We start from the raw sequence: 20,647 nt of genomic DNA on the forward strand, positions 1-20,647 counted from the left end.
TTTCGAGACAAGGTTTCTCTGTGTAGCTTTGCGCCTCTCCTGGGACTCACTTGGTAGTCCAGGCTGGCCTCGAACTCACAGAAATCTGCCTGGCTCTGCCTCCCGAGTGCTGGGATTAAAGGTGTGCGCCGCCGCCGCCGCCGCCGCCGCCGCCGCCGCCGCCGCCGCCGCCGCCGCCGCCGCCGCCGCCGCCGCCGCCGCCGCCGCCGCCGCCGCCGCCGCCGCCGCCGCCGCCGCCACCATCCAGCTAAATGTAGATTTTTAAGTGCACCGTTCTATTGAGTTTGATGAATGCTTACATTCCATGTAAACACCACCCTAAGCAAGCCTTCTAATAATGCCCAGAAAGCTTCCCTAGGTGCTGTCAGTCAAACACCCACACCCTTGGAAGCAACCATTTTCTTGATTTCTGTGATGTACACACGCTCCTCAGATGCTGAGATTTGTCACCTATCAGCAGAGGGCTTCTTTTTATTGATAAGTAACATTCATTGAAGAAAAATGCTACAATGTTTTTTTATACACTGCTAATAAACACTAGGGGTGTGTGTTCATTTTTTTTATACTGTGTAACAAGTTGCCACAAATGTAGCAGATTAATCAGTCTACATTTATTATTATTTCTATAGGTCAGAATTCTGTTTCCAGCTTTCAGCTCATGTCTTTGTATGGACATTTGCTTTCACTTTTTTAATTATAAAAATCACTTTATTGTAAAGAACTTCAATACACTTAGAGTAACAATTTCAAAGCCACAGAGTGTAGCTGTGGATTATCAATTACATTATACAAAACAAAGGCACTTACCCACCACCACAAAAGAAAATGAAAAAGAAAAATGAAAAATCCATGCCAGAGTTAAACTAGAAAAACAACTAGCTTTATCACCTACTAGAGCAAAATGAACACCTAACATACTAGGATTCACATCTTAAGGAAAACAGATTTTTTTCATCCTAAGATTGAATGACCTCACTTAATATTACGCACTTTGATTAATAGTATTTTCCTTCGGTTAATACCTAGAAGTCAAATTGCTCAGTCTCAGGGTTGTTTTATACTGAACTTTATAAGGAAATGCCATGGGCTGGAGAGATGGCTCAGGCATTAAAGGCTAGGCTCACAACCAAAAATAAATAAATAAATAAGGAAATGCCATATAGTTTTTCAAATAGTTATGCCATTTTAAGGCCAGTGGTGAGCGGTTCGGCAGATAACAGCACTTGCTACCAAGCAGGATGACCCGACTCTAGCCTCCAGAACCCACGTGGTGAAGAAGAGTACCAAGTCCTGTAAGTTGTCCTCTGACCTGCACATGCTCTTGAGCTCTCTCTAAACAACCATGAAAAATGAGATGCCGTTTTCCACGGCTCCCAGCAACAGGAGAAGCTCAGCATGTTTATTCTATACAGTTGAATAGGGAGGCGGGGTTTCTGCATACAAGTGAACAAGGAGGTGAGGTTATTAATAGAAATAAACAAGAAGGCAGGGTTACTATATCCAGCTGGAGAAGGAGGCAGGCTTAGCTAATTTCAGCAAGAGCAGTCTCTGTAGCTGAGCAATCATCTCCCCATGGGGAGAACGCCATGGTGGACATTTTCTGCACATGCTATCAACATCCCCACATAGGCCAGAGGAAGGCTTTGCTATCCCTCTGAGCCTCACCGTGGGGAGACGGGGAAGGCTTGCTATTTCCATGGAACTAAGGCTGCAGTCGGTGACATGGACTCACCCACATCAACAGAACGTGTTCACTCAGGACTTCATTCACTCAGGGCTTGTCCCACTCCCACAGTGGAGGATATTGTGATGTGATGTGAGCACAGGACAGGAGCCAGGAGGAAGTCAGTCTATTAACCAACCCATCACCACCTGATGCTTAGCACAGAGTACTGGAAACATATTTCAGGGCCTGCTCACTTCATAGGGAAATACCAGACTCCTCTAGGATTCCTATTCTGTAGCCAGCATTTTTACAAAGCCAGGTTCATGAGAATAGATGTGACTGAGTTTTTCTCTGAAGAGCACAGTTACCCTGCAGAACAAGAGAGTCATCTGCCACAGAGAAGACCACACAGGGAAATGCTAGATATCTTGCCAACACTGGAGTTCAAAGAAATGGATGGATAAAGGGACCAAAATGACAGACAGCTATACACCTGAGCACTGGTGCCTATGGCTGATGGAGTGTAGAGCAGTGTAGAATCATGAGCCCTTCACTGGGAAGCTAGCTTGTCTTTTTGAGATCCACAAAACTTTTCTTTTACTAAAACTAAAAACTGTGTCAACAACCTGTATGTAGTGGGTAACCATTCCAGCTTTGATCTGGAAGTTCCAACCCTCACTGAGACTTTGGTAACTGTCACGTCTACAAGGCGGGGCCAAGGGAGGACCCTGAAGACCTGAGATCCGGATGTGCCAGCCCTCTTGGTTCCTGGACCCTGGACGCTGGAGGTAGACTGAGCAGAGTTATCCAGAGAACACCGCTGGACTACACCACGCCTTTCCCAGACTCTGTAAACTATCCATTCACTTGTAAGTTACCCCACAAAATAAACCTCCCTTTTAACTACATGGAGTGGCCTTAATAATTCCACCAATACCTGTAAGACAGGGGATATTGAACAGTCTGAGGAGATAAACCAGTTTAAGCACCATGCTAGTCTGTTTTCAAGTAATAGGCTCGAGAATCTTTTCTTCAGTTCTCAAACAGCGTTTCAAATAAACGTCTTTCACATTTCAGTAGATGAAAGGTGGTTCCAAAAGTCTAGAAACAAAGAGAGTGCTGACTCCACTTTTCTCAGATGAACGACTGGCCTCGGTTTAAATTGAGAAGTCTTTCATCTAATCTGAAAAGATTGAGTAAAAATAGATTTAGCAGTGTTGGAAAATTAGTTTGTCTATGCTGCCCAACTTTTTAAACACTCTGTACATTGTCCATTTAAAAGCAAGGAGGGGCTGCTGCAGCCAGGATTTCACCCCATTTGTCCAAGTTCTTCTATGGATTCTCAGCAGTCAGGATTCATATTAAAGCACTGTACTTCCTGTCTGTGTCAGGCACTGATTGTCCCTTGGAGGTCAGGGTACAAGAAAAGGACAAAACCATGGACTCGTGGATATTTCCCATAGGTGCCAGGAGGCTTAGAAGTTTTAGTTTTTTATTTTTTATTTTCCATTTATTCATTTATTTTGGACAGGTGGGTGGACAGGAATATGCCACAGTACAAACATGAGGTCAGAGAGCAACCTTTGGGAGTCTGTTTTTTCCTTTCACCATGGTAGTCCCCAGACTGGAACTTGGATCGTGAGCTTTTACAGCAAGGACCTTGATCCGCTGGGCCGACTTGCCTACCCTATATTGTATTTCTCATAGATGTAGTAACAAACCCTGCTATAAAGAGCTTGTTACTTTTTGTCTGTTTTTTATTACACAGAATCAAAATGATCTATTGCTACTTGTAATTTTCTTTTAAAGGGGGTACAGTATTATACCAACTTTTAAGTATAGAATGTTCCCCATCTCTAAGCCCCCAAAATATGTAGGGAATGAGTTAGTAACCCTCAACTCTCCCTCTTAAGTGTTACTAAGCCAGCTCCCTCCCACCACCATCCCACCATCCCATCATCCTACCATCACTCCATCCCACCATCCCACCATCCCACCATCCATCCCACCATCCATCCATCCCACCATCCATCCATCCCACCATCTATCCATCCCACCATCCCACCATCCCACCATCCCACCAGTCCATCTACTCACCATCCTGATGGCTTTATTGTCCCCATTCTCACAGACAAAAGTAAGCAAGGCATTCAGCTTGCACAGATGCCCTTCACCTTGCACGGGTTATCATCTACTTCCAGATGCCTCCCAGGAGCTTTACAAGTAAGGAAAACTGACACAGGATAGAGAAGACATGAGTTACTGATCACTTGGGCACAGCCTCTCAGTGAGATGAGACTGAGCAGTATCTCAACCCTTGGGAAGTCCTTCCCAGATGCATCATTTACATCTTTAGTGAATATGTTCTGCCTGGCTTCATACTGGGTAGACAGCTGCTCACAAGAGCCTCTTTCATGAGCCATAAGGCAAGCACACATGCACTCTTTCATCTTTCCAATAAACACGGTGACTTACTATGCACTATGTTCTAAGTACTGTGCAAAGTGCAGTGGATGCTTCTGTACCAGAGGGAAACACAGGGGTCTTAGAAGCAGGTAGGACCAATACTGTTCCCAGGCAAGGTTGGCAATATCTGCACTTCAGATGGAAGACCTAGGGGAGTTAGCTTAGAAGTGCTTCTGGGCAGTGGAAAGACTTGGGTGTCATTCTAGTATAAGAAAACAGTGAAGATCCCAGAGGTAGTGGTATGCTGGAATCTGCTTTTATAGACTCAAGAGGCTGGTAGTCCGACAGCCATGGCCTCCCAAGGCCACATCCATGAATATCATGTAAATAACTTGAAACCAGTCAGGGGGAAGCTTTTGCACACAGAAATTGGCAACTGTCATCAAAGGCTTTATTTATTTATTTATTTATTTATTTATTTATTTATTTATTTATTTATTTATTTATTTATTTTTAATACTTGAAAAGCAAGGAGTCAAAGAACATGGTGAGCTAAGAGAAACTACCAGAAGGTCAGAGTATTACAATTTTCTTCAGAGATAAAAACCAAAAATCCCAGACTGGGAAATATTTAAAAAGAATAGTTTAATTGGCCCCCAGTTCCAAAGGCTCAGAATTCTAAGAACACGGAGCCAGTACTTCCTAGGGGAGGGCCTTCTTGCTGAATCACAACACGCAGAGCATGACATGGCAAAGCAGATTAAGTGCTCCGGCTTGGGTTTTTCACCTGTTTATAAATATAATAATGACACTGTGGAGGGTTCACTCTCGCAAACTCTTCCAATCCCCTCCCAAAGGCCCTGCCTCTAAACACCATAAATGCCATCAACGTGTGTGTTAGGAGCTTAGATTTCTAACAAATGAATTCTAGGGGACCTGTACTCCAGTTACAGCCTTCATTCTGTCTGCTGTTAAATAGTGAGACCGGATAGCAGCAACGGGGCTTTGTTACCTTTTTGTTAGTCTGACAAAATACCTGAGGAAATCAACTTTCGAAGAAAAAATATTTACTTAGGCTCACGGTGCGAAAGCTTTCATTTGCTGAGGGGCTTCGGGCAGTGCCTGGATCACAAGGCTCTGACCTCATTGGTGGGCTAATGCATTGATGAACTCACAAATTCGTAATTTGATGGCAGTCCTCGGGGGTGATAGAAAGCAGGAGGCAGGACCATCTTAGAGGAAATAGCTCACTGGAGACATGTCCTGGAAGGGTCTGGTTTTCCCCCAGCACCCTTGTCTCCTGCTGCCTCTCTGCCTCTTAGTTGATCTGCATTTTCATACCATTTGCCATGATATTTATTCTGCCTTACATCAGTCCCGGAGCCATGGTACCAGCCAGTCAGAGGATGATAGTTCAGGAACCGTGAACCAACATGAATCTTCCTCCTTGAGTGTTAGGACATGCTTGATGTTTCCACAGCAGTTCTGGAGCCTTGTAACGGCCGAAGGAAGAAAACACAACCTCTGCCTTGGACCAAAGAGTTTCATTGGCCTGTGTGGAAAACTCTGGTTTGGGCTGATATTATTATGTGGCTTGAGTGTTCGGAGGACATCACCCACGCTAAGAATGCTCTTTTGCAGAAAAGTCAACACTAGTTTCTCAGGTCCAAGTACATGGGCTCCTCGTTGTACCACCTTGGGGATGTCTCCTAACTTCTCTGTGCCCCATCCATTAAGTGTGAATGGAAAGAATGACTCCCCTGGACCGTTGTGAAGATTATTTAAAACAACCTTTCCCCTCTTCTTTACAGTAACTCATAATGTCTTGTCTATCAAGGATGTTAATAATAGTGAGGGAAAAAACTGTATATATCCTAATTTAAAGCCTGAGTTTTCTCTGCTTTGAATATTGCCATTTCAGAAGCCCCTCACTGCACTCTGAGAAGGGTTTTGAGCTGGATCTTAAATTAGATTTGACACCTTTCATTTGATCAGGTCTTTCTGACTTAGCGAGAGGCCACAGCTGATGGAACATCGGTCCTAACAGTCCTTGACAAATGGGGTTGGTTCCAACCTTCCAAGTGCCAGGCCCTTTGTGGTCTCATGCTTGTCCTCGTATTGATTGGGTAGAGAATCTCCAAGGAAGATCTCCGAAGTTCGTCTGCAGCAGTGTTTATCAAGCTGTTATCCTTCAAGCACACACATCACAGTCGCTCAGCATGATCGATCACAACGGAGAATCCTGGGTTCTTTCTCAGAACCCCTCAGTGAGAATATTTGCAAGGATCATGCACTTTCAACAAGAACCAGGCTATCCTCCTGCTCGCTGGTGGTCAGAGGCTCCACATCAGTATTTTCTCTTATGCATTCCTCTATCCCAGTTACTTGTTAATTTGTTCAACAAGTGTTTCTGTGGGCCAGGCACCATGTGATGTGCTGAGAATTAAGAGAGTGACTAGGACCAGCCAAATCTAGGTGCCTGTCTTATAAGGGCTTACAGTTGGCGGGGGCAATAGGTTACAGAAGAAACTGTGTCATTTTAGATATAAGAACCAAGGAAATGAAGTGGTAGGGAACTGGGGAGGGGACAAGTGGCCCAGGGAGCCCTTTATATCACATGATCAAAAAGGCTCAGTGAGGGGGTAGGGTTCCAACTGAGATGTCCTATTGTGTTGTTTCTGCCTAAATATTCACACTCAGCATAAAACACATGCCCACAAAAGCCGCAGGCACACAGTTAGAAACAAATCCTGAAAATTTGGGTTGAGGGTACTTGAACTACATCCGCACACATTTTAGAAAACATACCAACCACAGTGCCCACCACTAGCCACTGCTCTTAAGCAGGAGACAGTCCAGTTTTGAGCCACATGATCCACCTCCTAGATTACACCGGCCGGCAACCACAGCATCAACCCTCAGGATGTCAAGCAACAGAGCCCTCCCTGTCCTAGAGAGAGGTATTCTAAGCCCCCAGTGAATGTCTGGTCCAGAGAACTCTGTAACTAAGCACTTATTACATGTTGCTCCTGAAACATTTACACCTTAAAATAAGACATGAAAACCAGTACATTCCTCTTCATGATTTCATAGACTTGCTTTTACCATAACAGGTCTCAGTAACAGCAGCACATATTTTTTTTTTTTTTTTGCCTTATTAAGTCAAGGATCTCCCCTTTTTACTTAAGACACCATGGCTTCTGTTGGACATACCTACACTGCTTCTGTCACTATACCTGTGCTCTGGGGACATTACTGAAGACAAGGCATAGCTCCACACAGACACTAAGAGCTGTACCATCTTTCAACTAAGGTGACCAGTAAATGGCAAGTAGGCAGGTAAGATATACACTGTGTGTGTGTGTGTGTGTGTGTGTGTGTGTGTGTGTGTGTGTGTGCTGGGGGAAAAGGATGATTCATGTCCTGGGTGAGATGGAAAAAGGGATGATTCATATCCTTGGTGAGATGGAACAGGATGACAAAAGATTCATCATGCCACTCAAAACAGCTGACAATTTTTACATCTATAAATTATTTATTTATGGAATTTCCCACTTAATACTTTTCAGACTGACATGAGCCATGAGTAACCGAAACCACAGAAAGTGGAACCACAGGATGGAGGGGCTCCAAGAGAAGATGAACTGGGCTATAAAATTCTCCCTAGAAGTCAGAAAGAGGAAGCAGTAAACGAGGGCTGGCTGTGGAGCTGGAGCAGTCGCTGAGAGAAACTGCGGGGTGCCATTGATCCACACCAGAGCAGAAAGGCTAAAGGAAACAGAAACTGCGGGATGACGAGGCGAAAATGACGAGAAAGCAGAAATAACGAGACCAGGAAGGACGGAGGAGCGTCATCTGACAGCAGGAGCTGGGCACTTCCTCCTTTTTCTTCCACCTGACTCAGCCACAGGTCTGACTCTCTTGGTGGCTAGGAGACATGGTTCTCTTGGGTTCCCTGATCCTTATTAAGTCACCCACAGAGGTGAAAGACTCACTACTTTCAACGCTTGTTGGGGTAACTTGAATGTGTCTCTGTCCGTCAAATTATTCAGCCTTATTTTGAATGATATCATTGTAGCGGGATTACAGCCTAAGCACAGTCGCTTCCCTCTTTGTGCCTACTTCCTGGATGTGAAGGTAGTGAGTTGGGGGTACACATGATCCTTTACACATCGCCTGTAGAATTCCAACCTCAAATAAGGACCCTGACCCTAGAGGGGCCCTGCCATATTCTTTCTAACTTTTTCACCTGCCATCTGAACATGGAAACAGGCTAGGTCTGTAATGGCTTAAAAATTCAGAGTTTGCCCAGGTGGTGGTGGTGCATGCCTTTAATCCCAGCACTCAGGAGGCAGAGCCAGGTGGATCTCTGTGAGTTCGAGGCCAGCCTGGTCTACAGAGCGAGATCCAGGACAGGAACCAAAACTACACAGAGAAACCCTGTCCAAAAAAAATTCAGAGTTCATTGATCCCAAATAATAAGAATACTATGCAGTATTCTTCCTTTCTGAAATTAACTTGAACATTTATTAGGTAGCAGTTTGCGCCTTAAAAATAGTTTCTAAAAGTACTTAAGTCTTTCCAACAGAGAGACAGAGACAGAGACAGAAAGAATATGTATAAAAGAAAATGCATCTGATGTCAAGCTCCATTCCCATTCCCTTTGAGTAATGTGAAAAAGAAATATTTTTGAACAGTTGAGATATTTAGCTCTGAAAATTACCCAGTAAAGAGCTACTTGGATAATGTTCAGAATTTTTTTTTCTTTTTTACAAACTCTCCTTTGAAATAAAGCAGACAGAGGTTCCTTTCAGTTCCACAGGAGTTTTCAGCAAAAGGAGAAAGGAAGACTTGATGCGCTCTAAGCAGCATCGGAAGCCATGGACAGACTTCCTGGCGCTCTCCACCATTTCGCAGTGCTGAGGCCCTGAACGTGCCTCCTCACTACTGCCATTGCCCCTCTTAGGCGTCAGCCTGGCAGCTGAGCCCTCTGAAGCGCAGAGTCTTGGGAGTATGGGAAGACGTTAGTATCAGGCAAGCTGAAAGGCTCCATAGAGAAGAGATGAGTCAGGAACTATGGCCTGGAGGAGATGAAGAGCATAGAGCTGTCTGTATGCCTTCTGAGACCTGTTCCCTGTGTCTCGGGCCCAGTCTTCCTATGTGAAGTCTGGAAAAGCTTGTCATGGAGACCAAGTCTGTGTGTGGAAGCATAGTTCTGTCTTCACAGCATCTGTCAATACCTTCACCACTCCTTTATGTCTTCATCGTTTGTTTTGTTGTTCAGCCATGAGTGAATCTCTGGTAAGATTTCAGAATGACTCAGGGTAAAATAACCTCAAGAATAACCCTAAAAGGGTCACCATGGTGTTGTACCTAGAAGACTTCAAAGTGAGGTCTACTCACGCTTGGCTCTACTACAGTAGTTAAGCAAATCCCCATTTCTTATCTTCTCCACCCCCACCCCCACCCCCAGACAGGGTTTCTCTGTGCAGCTTTGCGACTTTCCTGGAACTCACTCTGTAGCTCAGGCTGACCTCAAACTCACAGAGATCTGCCTGCCTGCCTCTGCCTCCCGAGTGCTGGGATTAAAGGCGTGCACCACCACCGCTGCCCGGCTATTCTTTATTTTCTCGCCCCCATTATATGCTCTTCTCTTATGTTGGTCTCTGTGCTTTCAAGATTTGGAAGTAGAATGGTCTCTATAAGTCGGTGTTGATTACGTTACAGCCAGGAGAACTTTGAAAGGGCAGCTGTACTTGCAATATATTTCCTCCCATGCACTAAGCTGAAAGCTTTTGGGCTTCAAATAAAAGGAAGATGTCACCATGGTTTAGATTACTTTTCCTGGGGAAAGGCAAGTTCAGAGTTTAAGCAGTGGCTCAATGATGTCACAGAAATACACTCTCTACTTTTCTGCTCAGAGCCCGATAGGAAGTTAGCATTTTCCCCTACGGGCTGGTTGCCCGAAGGTTACATCCTCACACCATAGAGGATGAACCCAAAGGATACAATCTCTCCAATAATCTATGTCTGTATCAGGAATGGAAGCCACAGCTTAGTCACATGGGTACCACTAAACAAGTCACTGTTGGAGAGAAATTGCATCTCCACAACTGAAGAATCTCCTATGATTTATCTGTGGAGCTGTGAGTGGTCCAACCTTCACCCAAAGTGAGACTATTTGAAGTTCTTCACTGTGGAGGGGAGGCTCGTACAGTAGTCAGCCTGAAATAAGACTGTAACCACAAAGCTTGCTGGTACCTGGAATCTAGTCTCTTAGTTTTTTCCATTTGTTGTTGTTGTTGTTGTTTTGCTTTTGAGACAGAGTTTCTTTGTGTAACAGTCCTGGCACTACTTTGTAGACAAGGCTGGCCTCGAATTCACAGAGATCTGCCCGCCTCTACCTCCCTCATGGTAGGATTATAGGAGTATGCCACTACTGCCCAATGACATTTTTTATTAAAAGAGATTTTGTCCCAAGTAGGCAGTGATGGCACCGGCCTTTAATCCCAGTACCCTGGAAGCAGAGGTAGATGAGTTTATGACCAGCCTGGTCTACAGAGTGAGTTTCAGGACATCCAGGGCTACACAAAGAAACTATCTCAAAAAACCAAAGTGAAAGAGAGAGGTTTTTGTCCCACTGAACAAAGCCACACTTTCAAGACATTTATGCCCAAACTATTTAGTAGACCATATTTTTAGGAAATCAAACAAGAAATTGAGCAAAACATGGCACACCTGCAATCCCAGCACTGGCGAGGCTGAGGAAAAGGAGGCAAGAAGGCCAAGTTCAAAGCCAACCTGTGCTACATATCAAAACCCTATCACAACTCAGAGATATAGGGGGAGGAGTAAGGAAAACTGAATTCCAAGAAAAAAAAACCCTTACATTTACTATGAGCATTAGAAGAGTGCATGGAAATCATTGGCTCCCAACTGAGGGAAACCCTGTTTATGACTGTGGACAGTTATGGTGTGAGTGTTCCTACCATTGTACTTCCAAGCTACCAATAGTTTGGCAACCGGCTAGCAGAATTCCTGAAAATGTAGCTATCAACTCTTATAAGCATGTGCTAATCAGTTCCAGCAAGATATTGACACGGGTGTTTCCAGGTAACTGCCTTGTATCTGCGTGACCAGCCCTTTATCTAGCACACACACCTTATGAGATAGGCATTATTGCTGCATTTAAAAGATAGGAAGTCTAGGCTCTACAAAGTCCAATTCTCCTCCCCACCCCACTCCCAGCTATAGGTTACAACCCAGGTTTTTGGGTTTTTTAAATTTATTTTTATTTGCATTGGTCTTTTGCTTGTATGTATGTCTGTGTGAAGGTGTCAGATCTTGGAATTACAGACAGTTGTTAGCTGCCATGTGGGTGCTGGGAATTGAACCTGGGTCCTCTAGAAAAGCAGTCAGTGCTCTTAACTGCTAAGCCATCTCTCCAGCCCTTTGTTTGCTTTATATATATATAATTTTTATTCTGAGTACCAATAGCAGGCTCATGGCTCCTTCAATCATTTGAAAAAGCCTCAAACACTGGCATTTTACCCAGGGAGCAAATACTAGCAGTGTGTGTGCTCACAACTCTTAATGCCCTCGGAGTAATAAAGGCTATAACTAACCATCACCAGAGGCCTTTATCCCTGTTTTGAAGAAAATAAAAAAGAAAAATGTAAAAGATCTTATCAGAAGCATCCAAGACAGAACGTCTCCTACTCCTGTTGTGAATGCACCACATTTGGAAGAAATTTTAGGTTCTTCTCACTTTTTGTAACATCAAAAGAATTTTCTAAAAGCACTGAGATTGGTCCCCCAGCTCTGCCTCTGTACCAAGGAACAGCCTGTGATGCAACCATGAACATCTTATGTTTTTTTATTTCCTTATTTTGGAATCACTCCCTCCACATTTCTACACGCTGAGAGGCTCATTTCTCCTTGGCCAGCTCGAGTTGGTTCAAGAGAAGTACAAATGTCGTAAATGTGAATGTTGAAAATGTATACATGTAAGAAAAAAAATAGTTCAAAACTGCAGATACTTCTGAGAGTGTGAAGTACACTGTTCCTCTGTAATGAACACCTTGTTGGAAGATGAGATTTCTTCAATGAGCCTTTCCTCATGAGAAGAAAAACATGCCAGTTCCCTCTCCTCTTTCTCACATTTGGTTCACATTTCTAAACGGATTCCCCTTTAGTTCACTGACACAGCAGGTTGAGAACAGTCTCTTGGCTCCAGTTTGTCAATGGGTACACATAAGGATCTGTGTCACTAACCGCATGGCAGGGACCTAAGGCAAATGTTGACCCATTTCTCAGATTTAACAGCCACGTCTATTCCAATGCTCCACCACCAAAGTCTTAAGGGAAGGCAGGCTGGTTTTCTGCTGTTTCATGATCACTGATCCGGGACAGGGTGAGGCTTTGGTGCAAACCTAGCTCCCAGGGTGGATCGAGTCCTGCCCACAGGGTCCAGCTCCATGGCTTAGGGCCAGGGAAGATGCCAGCGACAGCTCACCTACATTGACATGATGAATCTGATCTGCTTTCTTCTACTTTCCAATTCTACTTTGATGGCTCTCTCTCCAAGGTCCCCTCCTCTAGGGCCACTTTTGCAGGGACAGAACCCTGTGACTCTCTCCTTGTCACTGTAGCTTGGCTGTGAATAACTCCTGGGCTCCACTCAGAGAAGGACTCTGTGGCTCTGACAATCTTTAAAAGGACGAATGTGCTCTTCGTTTTAAAAATAAAGCCCCCTCTGCCAAATATAAATGACTTTCTCACAATGTCGTGTTCTCCCAGATGTCAGCACACACTAACAGCCATAAAATATGCTGTTAAGCATCCTGGAGAGATAGAGAACATGTGATAAAATGGGCCAGAAGTGAGAGCTCAACTCATATTATGGGGGGCAACCGAATTTGTGCCAGCAATCAAATTCTCATTACACAGCAAGACATGTCCTCCCTGAATTCTTGTGTTGTCTCTTCCCCAAACCATGAGCCAGTTGTGGCCCACACCTTCAATCCCAGTACTCTGGGAGGAAGAGGCAGATGGCTTTCTCTGAGTTCGAGGCCAGCCTGGTCTACCTAGAGACTTCCAGGCCAGTCATCTTTCATCTTGAGACTCTATCTCCAAAACAGACAAATGACTCGTTTTGCATATGCTGAGAAGTTGGGATTTAATTCGTGGAAGCCAGGAGAACATAGCAGGCATTGAGATTGTTCCCAATAATTCATCTCTGAATCTTCCATGATGCCCTAATGAAGAGGTTCTCCAGTCTTCCCTGGAAACAAGAGTGAAGGCAGAGGAGTTCCCAAAGGCAAGACACAGAGCTTGACGACCCTCTGCTCTCATCTTCTCTGCATTTTCCTCCTGGAAAATAATCCCTGGTCATCTGCAGCCCACATGAAGACTGGGATAATTTACGGTATCTATCTGAGCAGCTTCATATTTAGAAACAAAATTGGGAAGCAATTTAAATCTTCTCTCAAATGTTTCAGGAACTTCCAAAGGGGAAAGACAGACAGTATTGCACCACATTCAGGCAAACGTCTTATCCTTCTGACCCAGTTAGTGTCCGAAGGTCCTTCTTGTCCAACAATCAGCTGGTTTTCCTCTCTGCTTCCCCTGAAATTTCCTCAAAGTCTTGCCCATCCCTTAAGTCTTGATGGCTCTCCTCACGTCTCCCTTTCCATCATAGAAAAGGTGAATGGGGAAGCAGTGGCATCGTCGTCGTGAGACCTCTAACATCCCTGCCTACAGGAGGGAGGCAGACGCCGAGCTTAGTTTAATTCATTCCATGTATTTGTCCTTGCGGCCAGCTCCACAGCGTGGCAGGAACTCCAAGGACAAGGAAAGTGACCAAATCTCTTGAGATAGCCACGCACAGTTTCTTCATGACGTATCAACTTTCAAAGTATATACCATCTCCTCATAGAAGCTTTGTTGGAAAATCCACATTCGTTTACAAATTGTTGGCAGTTATGTCCACGATGAGGTTTCTCTGGCACTAGGGTATATTTTCTGCCCTTTCCCATGCTATCTGGGCCCCCGGGAGCTCCAGGAGACCACCTTCCTGCTTCAGGACTTGATCGCTATCAGTAAAAGGTAGAAACGTGAGGCAGCAGAGAATGGGAAAGTCGACTGCTGATTTATTTCTGTGCTCCCTCACCTCCTGGTCACCTCATCCGTGTTCTGAAGGCCACAGATCACTGCACACAGCCGCCGTCCCCATTCCGCCATTACCGCTTAGGCACAGTGAAAGAGAGGACTGGAGTGCCTCCCCTTTCACTGGACCTTAGACATAGCACTAGCCTTGTGGTTTCCTAACACACTTTGCAAACCATCTCTTACAGGTTTTTATTTTTCCTGCCCACACCCCGACTCTTAACACCCTTCAAATAAACAGCAAACAAGACGAAGCATAGACAGTTTAGAGCAAGAAAGGGAAAAACAAGTTTAGGATCTTCTATTTGGAAAGGTGCCGTTGATAGCAGGAAGATGAGAGGAAATGCTTTAGTTCCTATTTTGTTAACATCTCCAGAAAGGAGATGGTCCGTTATTCATTTATTAAAGGAAAGGAAAACAGCTTTTGTTTGGAATTTAGCCACACACACAGTATGCTTGAGAAGCTGGGAGCAAATTCCTCACCTGTTCTGCTAACTTGTCCTGGGGTCCCTTGCCACTGCTGCTTGCCATGGTCCAGTCAGAAAGTCCTTTCTGTAGACTGGGGCCTTATGGAGCTGTGGGTCCTGCTGGGTGCCAACCTCCATCAAACACTTACTGCAACCACAAACATCTAGGTGTGTGTGTCCCTTCGTGTTCCGAAAGGCTTATCAGATTCTTCTGCCTTGTTGTTTTTTATGGATGATCTTTCCTGTCTTTCAGGTTTTCAGAAAGAATCTTAAAAGCCCCCATCCTTTGCAAACTACACTGCTTCTTAAAGACCTCTGGTCACGGGGCTATACTTAGGATTTCTTTGAGTTTGGGGCAGAAATTATACAGTTCTTTCATGGAGCCCAGCGTATGAGCCAGGCACTGTTCTAAGGGCAAGGCATAGGGCAGCAGGTGTGTGCTGTCTCGGCTCTGCTGGCCTAGAAACATGCTGTGATGGTTGGTTTTAGGGGTCAGCCTGACTGAACGGATGAATGCTGAGAGAACTGGAAGATGTGAATTACTGCTGGGGGTGTCTGAGAAGGTACGGCTGGAGGCTGGAGGCGGGTAGCATGTGACTCAGTGGGGTGAGTGGGAAATTTGCCCTAGATGTGGACAGGAACCAGTTCAGTAGCTGGGGGCTTGAAAAGAACAAGAGGAAAAGAAAGAGATTGCCTTCCTCCTGGACCTAAACATTCCTTCTTCTCCTGCCTTTGGACTTCAAAATTGCAGCTTGCCTGGTCCAGAGACTCAGGATTTGGATCAACAGTCCCAGGATTCTCCCATCATTGGTGGGGACTGAGAATGATGTTATCAGCTTCCTGGGCTCTAGTCTTGCATCCCTTCACCCGAAAGCACCTACCCACTTTTCAGACAGCCTGTCCAGGGGTTTCTCAGCCTCCATGATCACATCAGCCAATTATTCTAATGAAATAAATCCTCCGTATGTATCCTATTGGTTCTGTTTATAGAGAACTCAAATATACATGCTAATAACTAGATAACTGCAAACCTTAATATATATTATGAAAGAGTAGCATGTAATTTTTTTTCAAGACATAATTTCTCTGTGTAGCTTTGCAGCCTGTCCTGGATCTCACTCTTCAGACCAGGCTAGCCTTGAACTCCCAAGTGCTGGGATTAAAGGTGGCTTGTGCCACCACCTCCAGGCAAGCATACAATATTAAAAGAACTGAGAATATGGGTCTGGAGAGGTGACTCAGTAGTTAAGAGCACTAGCTGCTCTTGCAGAGGACCCAAGTTCAATTCCTAGTACCCACATGGCACACCATACAACTGTAACTTCAGTTCCAGGGGATCCGATGCCCTGTTACAGCTCCAATGACACGAGACATGGTGCGCAGATATACATTGCAAGCAAAACACCCATACACATAAAACTAATGACGTAACTAAGGAGAGGGCATTTGATCTACTCTAAGGGGCTGGGGGGGGGCTTCAAAGAGGTAATAACATATTAGCTAAAATCTAAATGATAACCAGAACTAAGTCAGTCATTCTCAACCAAGAGCGATTTTGCCCTGGAAATACTTGTCAATTGTTTTGAGCCATTTTTCACTGTCACAATGTGTGGACACTGCTGGCATCTAGTGGGTAGAAGCAATGGGTGCTGTACAACATTCTGATGCTTCAAAAAGCCCCCTCCCTCCCAACAGATAGTCGTATAGTCCTAAACATCAGTGGTGTCAAAATTGAAGCAACTGGATAAATGATTCTAGCTAAAGAAGAGCGTATGTAGAGGTGTTCCCTCATACTTAGCCTGGCCCAGAGACAATATCAAAAACTGAGCTGGATTTGAGTTTGAATTGTTTGGAATATTACTTCCATTTTTCTTTTCTGTTATTACTTCTATTGGGCAAAAATTCTGTTTACAAGTCAGGGGTAAGAAGAACTACAGCAAAAACCATTCCTCTTCAAAATGTACGTGTAACTGAAACCTTGATGCCAGCAAGAGAGTGAAATGTGGGTGATGGATGTGAAAGCTTTCATTTCACTCCAGACTAGTGTTGCTTGAAAATGGAGACCCGCCTTTGACTCCTGACCTAAGACATCTGCAGCTGGGTTGAACCGGAATGGAAATTGTGGTACTAAGACCTAAATAGAATAGGCAATCAGAGAAAGGGTGAGAAAGAACCAAGATTTGGGGAGGATTTTCTGAAGTCCAAGTCTATGGGTACATTGTTAATCCATTTAACAGGTATTTATTGGGTCCAACTGTTCTAAATGTCATAGCTTGGAAAAAACATCAACAACGGAGGACTCTGTATCTGATGTGGAGACCAATGAACAATGACGGTGTGTGGAAAATGCTCCAACAGCTTATTGTGGGTGAAGTGTTGAGAGAGGAACTGAATCACCAAGGCCAGCTGATGAGCAGCATCACCATCAGGGTATCTTTGTGGAAAAGGGACTGATGTCATGGTTTGATGGTAGAGGCACTGTAAGGGCACTGGGTAGAAAACCCAGGGAGTGGTAATGTAGAGAAGGAATTGGCAGAAGAGCATGGTCTGCTGAGAGGCAGTGGTGTGCACCAGCACATAGGAAGTGGACACCAGGGGAGATGTGACCAAGAAGGGAGAGGTTAGGGAGGGCTGCGTGGCCCATAGGAAATATAGGAAAGACATGCCCAGATTAACACACCAAATGGCCACTCTCGCACTGCTGTGGAGACAGGGAGGGCAAGACTGGATAGGGGTAGCCACTAGGTAGAGGACTAGTAGAGTTAGATCATGGGAGTCCAGGCAGAGCTTCTGCTCATGGGGAAATAATGTCACAAGACAAATGATTTGCTGGGCAACAGGAAGGAAGATGCAACACTCCCGAGGAGTCTAAATGCTATTATGTTGGCAATTAAGTTTCAACACAGGCGTTTTGAGGGGCATTCAGACCATAACAACTTGAAGAGTGTTCACAGGCTTCATCTATTTCATGCTCACAATAACCCTGAGGTTTTGGCAGATGGTTATTCCACCATCTGCAATAACAAAAGCTGGAAATGAAAGAAACTAAACATGTTGGTGACATAGTCATTAATAGGCAGAACCTAGCCTGGAAACATCACTGGTTTATTCGTAGATGTTTGTACTAACTCTGCTCCACTCCTTGGGTTCCTGAGTCTGGAATGCATCCCATCCTTCCTTCCTGTATGTGCTGTTTACACACACTTTTTTCAGTCAACAATAAACTTGCTGCCCATATCTACCTGTTTACAGCTTTTTCAAAGCTCAGTTCGTATTTCCTCTCTTACGTTTCTCTGGAATACCACCAACCCCATCAGCTAGAAGCAATCTCTTCATAACTTTCTCCTGTTATTTTTAATGTTGCATTTCCCATATGACACCTATTACTTTGCATGTTGCTCTGTAGTCAACTACGTTTATATACATCTTATGTCCTACTGTAGGCAACAGGCACCAAAAGAAAAAAACACCTTTACGTGTAAATCCTCAGAGAACTTCATAGAAAGCTTTCCTTAGTGGAAAGTGGAAAGCATAGTAGACATTACCGATGTTGGAATAAAGGAACGAACAAGATGAGAAAAGTCAGTACCAAGGATGTGATGTTCAGGAGGAGAAACACTTCTAATGTTTTCGTACTCGCTGTTGTCTCCTCTCTATTCCAAGACCGAAAGCAGAAAAGTTCTCTTAAGATAATGTGAAGCTGTTGAGTTAGTTTACTTTTTAGATTTCATGGAGAGCTCTTCTGTAGCCATTTCCTCTGAGACTGAAACATTCCACTTTCAGCGAAGTTTTAAGATAGCCAGGTAAACCACTCAAAATAGCTTCAGGAATACCCTGAAACTGACCAGGTTCACTAGGCCCCTCCCTGCCAAAGTGTTGGAATACAGTCCTAGAATAGAGTCATGCAAGAAGAATTCTGGGTCACCTGAGAAACAGGGTCTTGTGACCTCAATTTCTTTAAAACACAGAATTGTTTTTGGAGTGTGTTTTTGTGTTCCCCTCAGGTGTAGCAGATAGGAGTGAGTTTGCTTCAGATGACTTATTATTGCTTGCTGATGTTATTGAATTAAATGTTTATACCTCTATAGAAAAAGCATGTTTTTGCCACATGTGGTTTGTCCTTGTGATTGTACAGCTTGAACTCTGAGACTTTATGTGAATTTTCTTTCTTTTTTTTTTCCATTTTATTTTGTTTTGAAACAGGATTTCTCTGTGTAGCCCTGGTTGTCCTGAAACTCACTCCGTAGACCTGGCTGACCACAAACTTAGAAATCTACCTGCCTCTGCCTCCCAAGGGCTAGGATTAAAGGCATGCACCACCACCACCCAGCCATCACATGAATTTTCTTAACCCCCTGAGTCTAAATTGTCTAATGCTTTGAATAAAGTTGGCTATTGCATGAGACTTTCATCTGCCTAGTTTATCAGCAGCGTTTATCTCTCAGGTCTCATCCCTCAACAGGGGTAAACAGTAAGAAACAAAGACTGCCAAGGGAACCGGGCAGTGGTGGTGCATGTCTTTAATCCCAGCACTCGGGAGGCAGAGCCAGACAGATCTCTGTAAGTTTGAGGCCAGCCTGGTCTACAGAGCGAGATCCAGGATAGGCACCAAAACTACACAGAAAAACCCTCTCAAAAAAACAAAAAAACAGAGCCGGGCAGTGGTGGCGCATGCCTTTAATCCCAGCACTCGGAAGGCAGAGGCAGGCAGATCTCTGTGAGTTCGAGGCCAGCCTGGGCTACCAAGTGAGTTCCAGGAAAGGCGCAAAGCTACACAGAGAAACCCTGTCTCGAAAAACCAAAAAACAAACAAACAAAAAAGACTGCCAGGTGTCATGCTCTGACAAACCAAGCTGCACAGAAGACTCGGAGTTCAAACCAGCTGCCCTGAGTTAGCAGGAACCGGCCAAGGTACCTGGAAGAGGCTGAGGTACCTGGAAAGGACGTTTGCAACCTGTTGAGCTGCCTGCAGGCTGTGCAGTGTGCACCAGGTTCCCAGCTTTGATGAGCTGTCACCATGCTGGGGGGGGGGGGGTCACGTAGCTGTCTCTGAGCCATTTCTCCTCCTGTAAGTATCCCCTCATTCATGTTCCTGTAAGTAACCCTAATAACTCACCGGTTCACCAAGTTGGACTTTGGTGGCATCTGTACGCCATCTGTTGTTGGTTCCTTATCCGGGATGAGTAGATACGTTTTGCATTTTCCCAGGAGAAGTTTTGTCACACTACAAGAAGCCACTGAATCTCTTACATAAAGTCACCCAGGCATAGAACACCTGAGTCTAGATGTCTGGAAAACCATATATATGATCCTTGAGTCTTGCATGCACATCATTTTTGATTGACAATAAGGACTCCAGGCCATGCCAGGGAAAGTCCTACACTGGGTTTTGGGGATACCTTCCCTTTGCTTCCTACTTTTACCCTCATCAGCTTGCAACTGTCTGTAACTCCACTTCCAAGAGACCAACACCTCTTGTCTCCAAGGTCCCCTTCACTCATGTGTACATATACCTAATTAAAAATTAAAAACAAATCTTTAAAATATTAAAATATAATAAGAGCTCACTTATTCTTATCATTATGCATACTTGATCTTGTTTATCTTGAAGCATTATAAAAGATTAATATAATTTAATTTAGCATAATTCTAGCACCAAAATGAGCATTGTAGATAATGATATACCAAGGACCAAGGTTAGCTAGTGCTAGGGGCTGGTGTGGATGGGCTTCCTCTGACTCGTAGGTCAAGGTTCTTCAAACAATATTACTTTACTGTTAGAAAAATAAATCTGAGCAAGTCTGTCTGGCAGAAGCACACAGAAGCAAGTGGCCATCGAGTAGATGGAGATGGAGTGTCGACTGTTGGGAAGTGAAGACAGAGCTGCTTTAACACCAGTTTCGCTCTGAGCATTTTAAACGCAGCTTCTTTTAGTTGGAAG

At 44.4% G+C, this 20,647-nt stretch overlaps 1 long non-coding RNA gene across 1 annotated transcript; it reads right to left on the reverse strand.

Annotated features, from left to right (window-relative positions):
- Window positions 1–762: 762 nt before the first annotated feature.
- Window positions 763–14,881, reverse strand: LOC143272692 (uncharacterized). The gene is made up of 3 exons (XR_013050309.1): window positions 14,723–14,881; window positions 3,764–3,899; window positions 763–2,849 (listed from the first exon to the last, which is right to left on the reverse strand). It is a non-coding gene; the product is annotated as an uncharacterized LOC143272692 (long non-coding RNA).
- Between the last annotated feature and the right edge of the window lie 5,766 nt (window positions 14,882–20,647).

Source organism: Peromyscus maniculatus, chromosome 4, assembly GCF_049852395.1.
Source record: "Peromyscus maniculatus bairdii isolate BWxNUB_F1_BW_parent chromosome 4, HU_Pman_BW_mat_3.1, whole genome shotgun sequence".
NCBI lineage: Eukaryota > Metazoa > Chordata > Mammalia > Rodentia > Cricetidae > Peromyscus > Peromyscus maniculatus.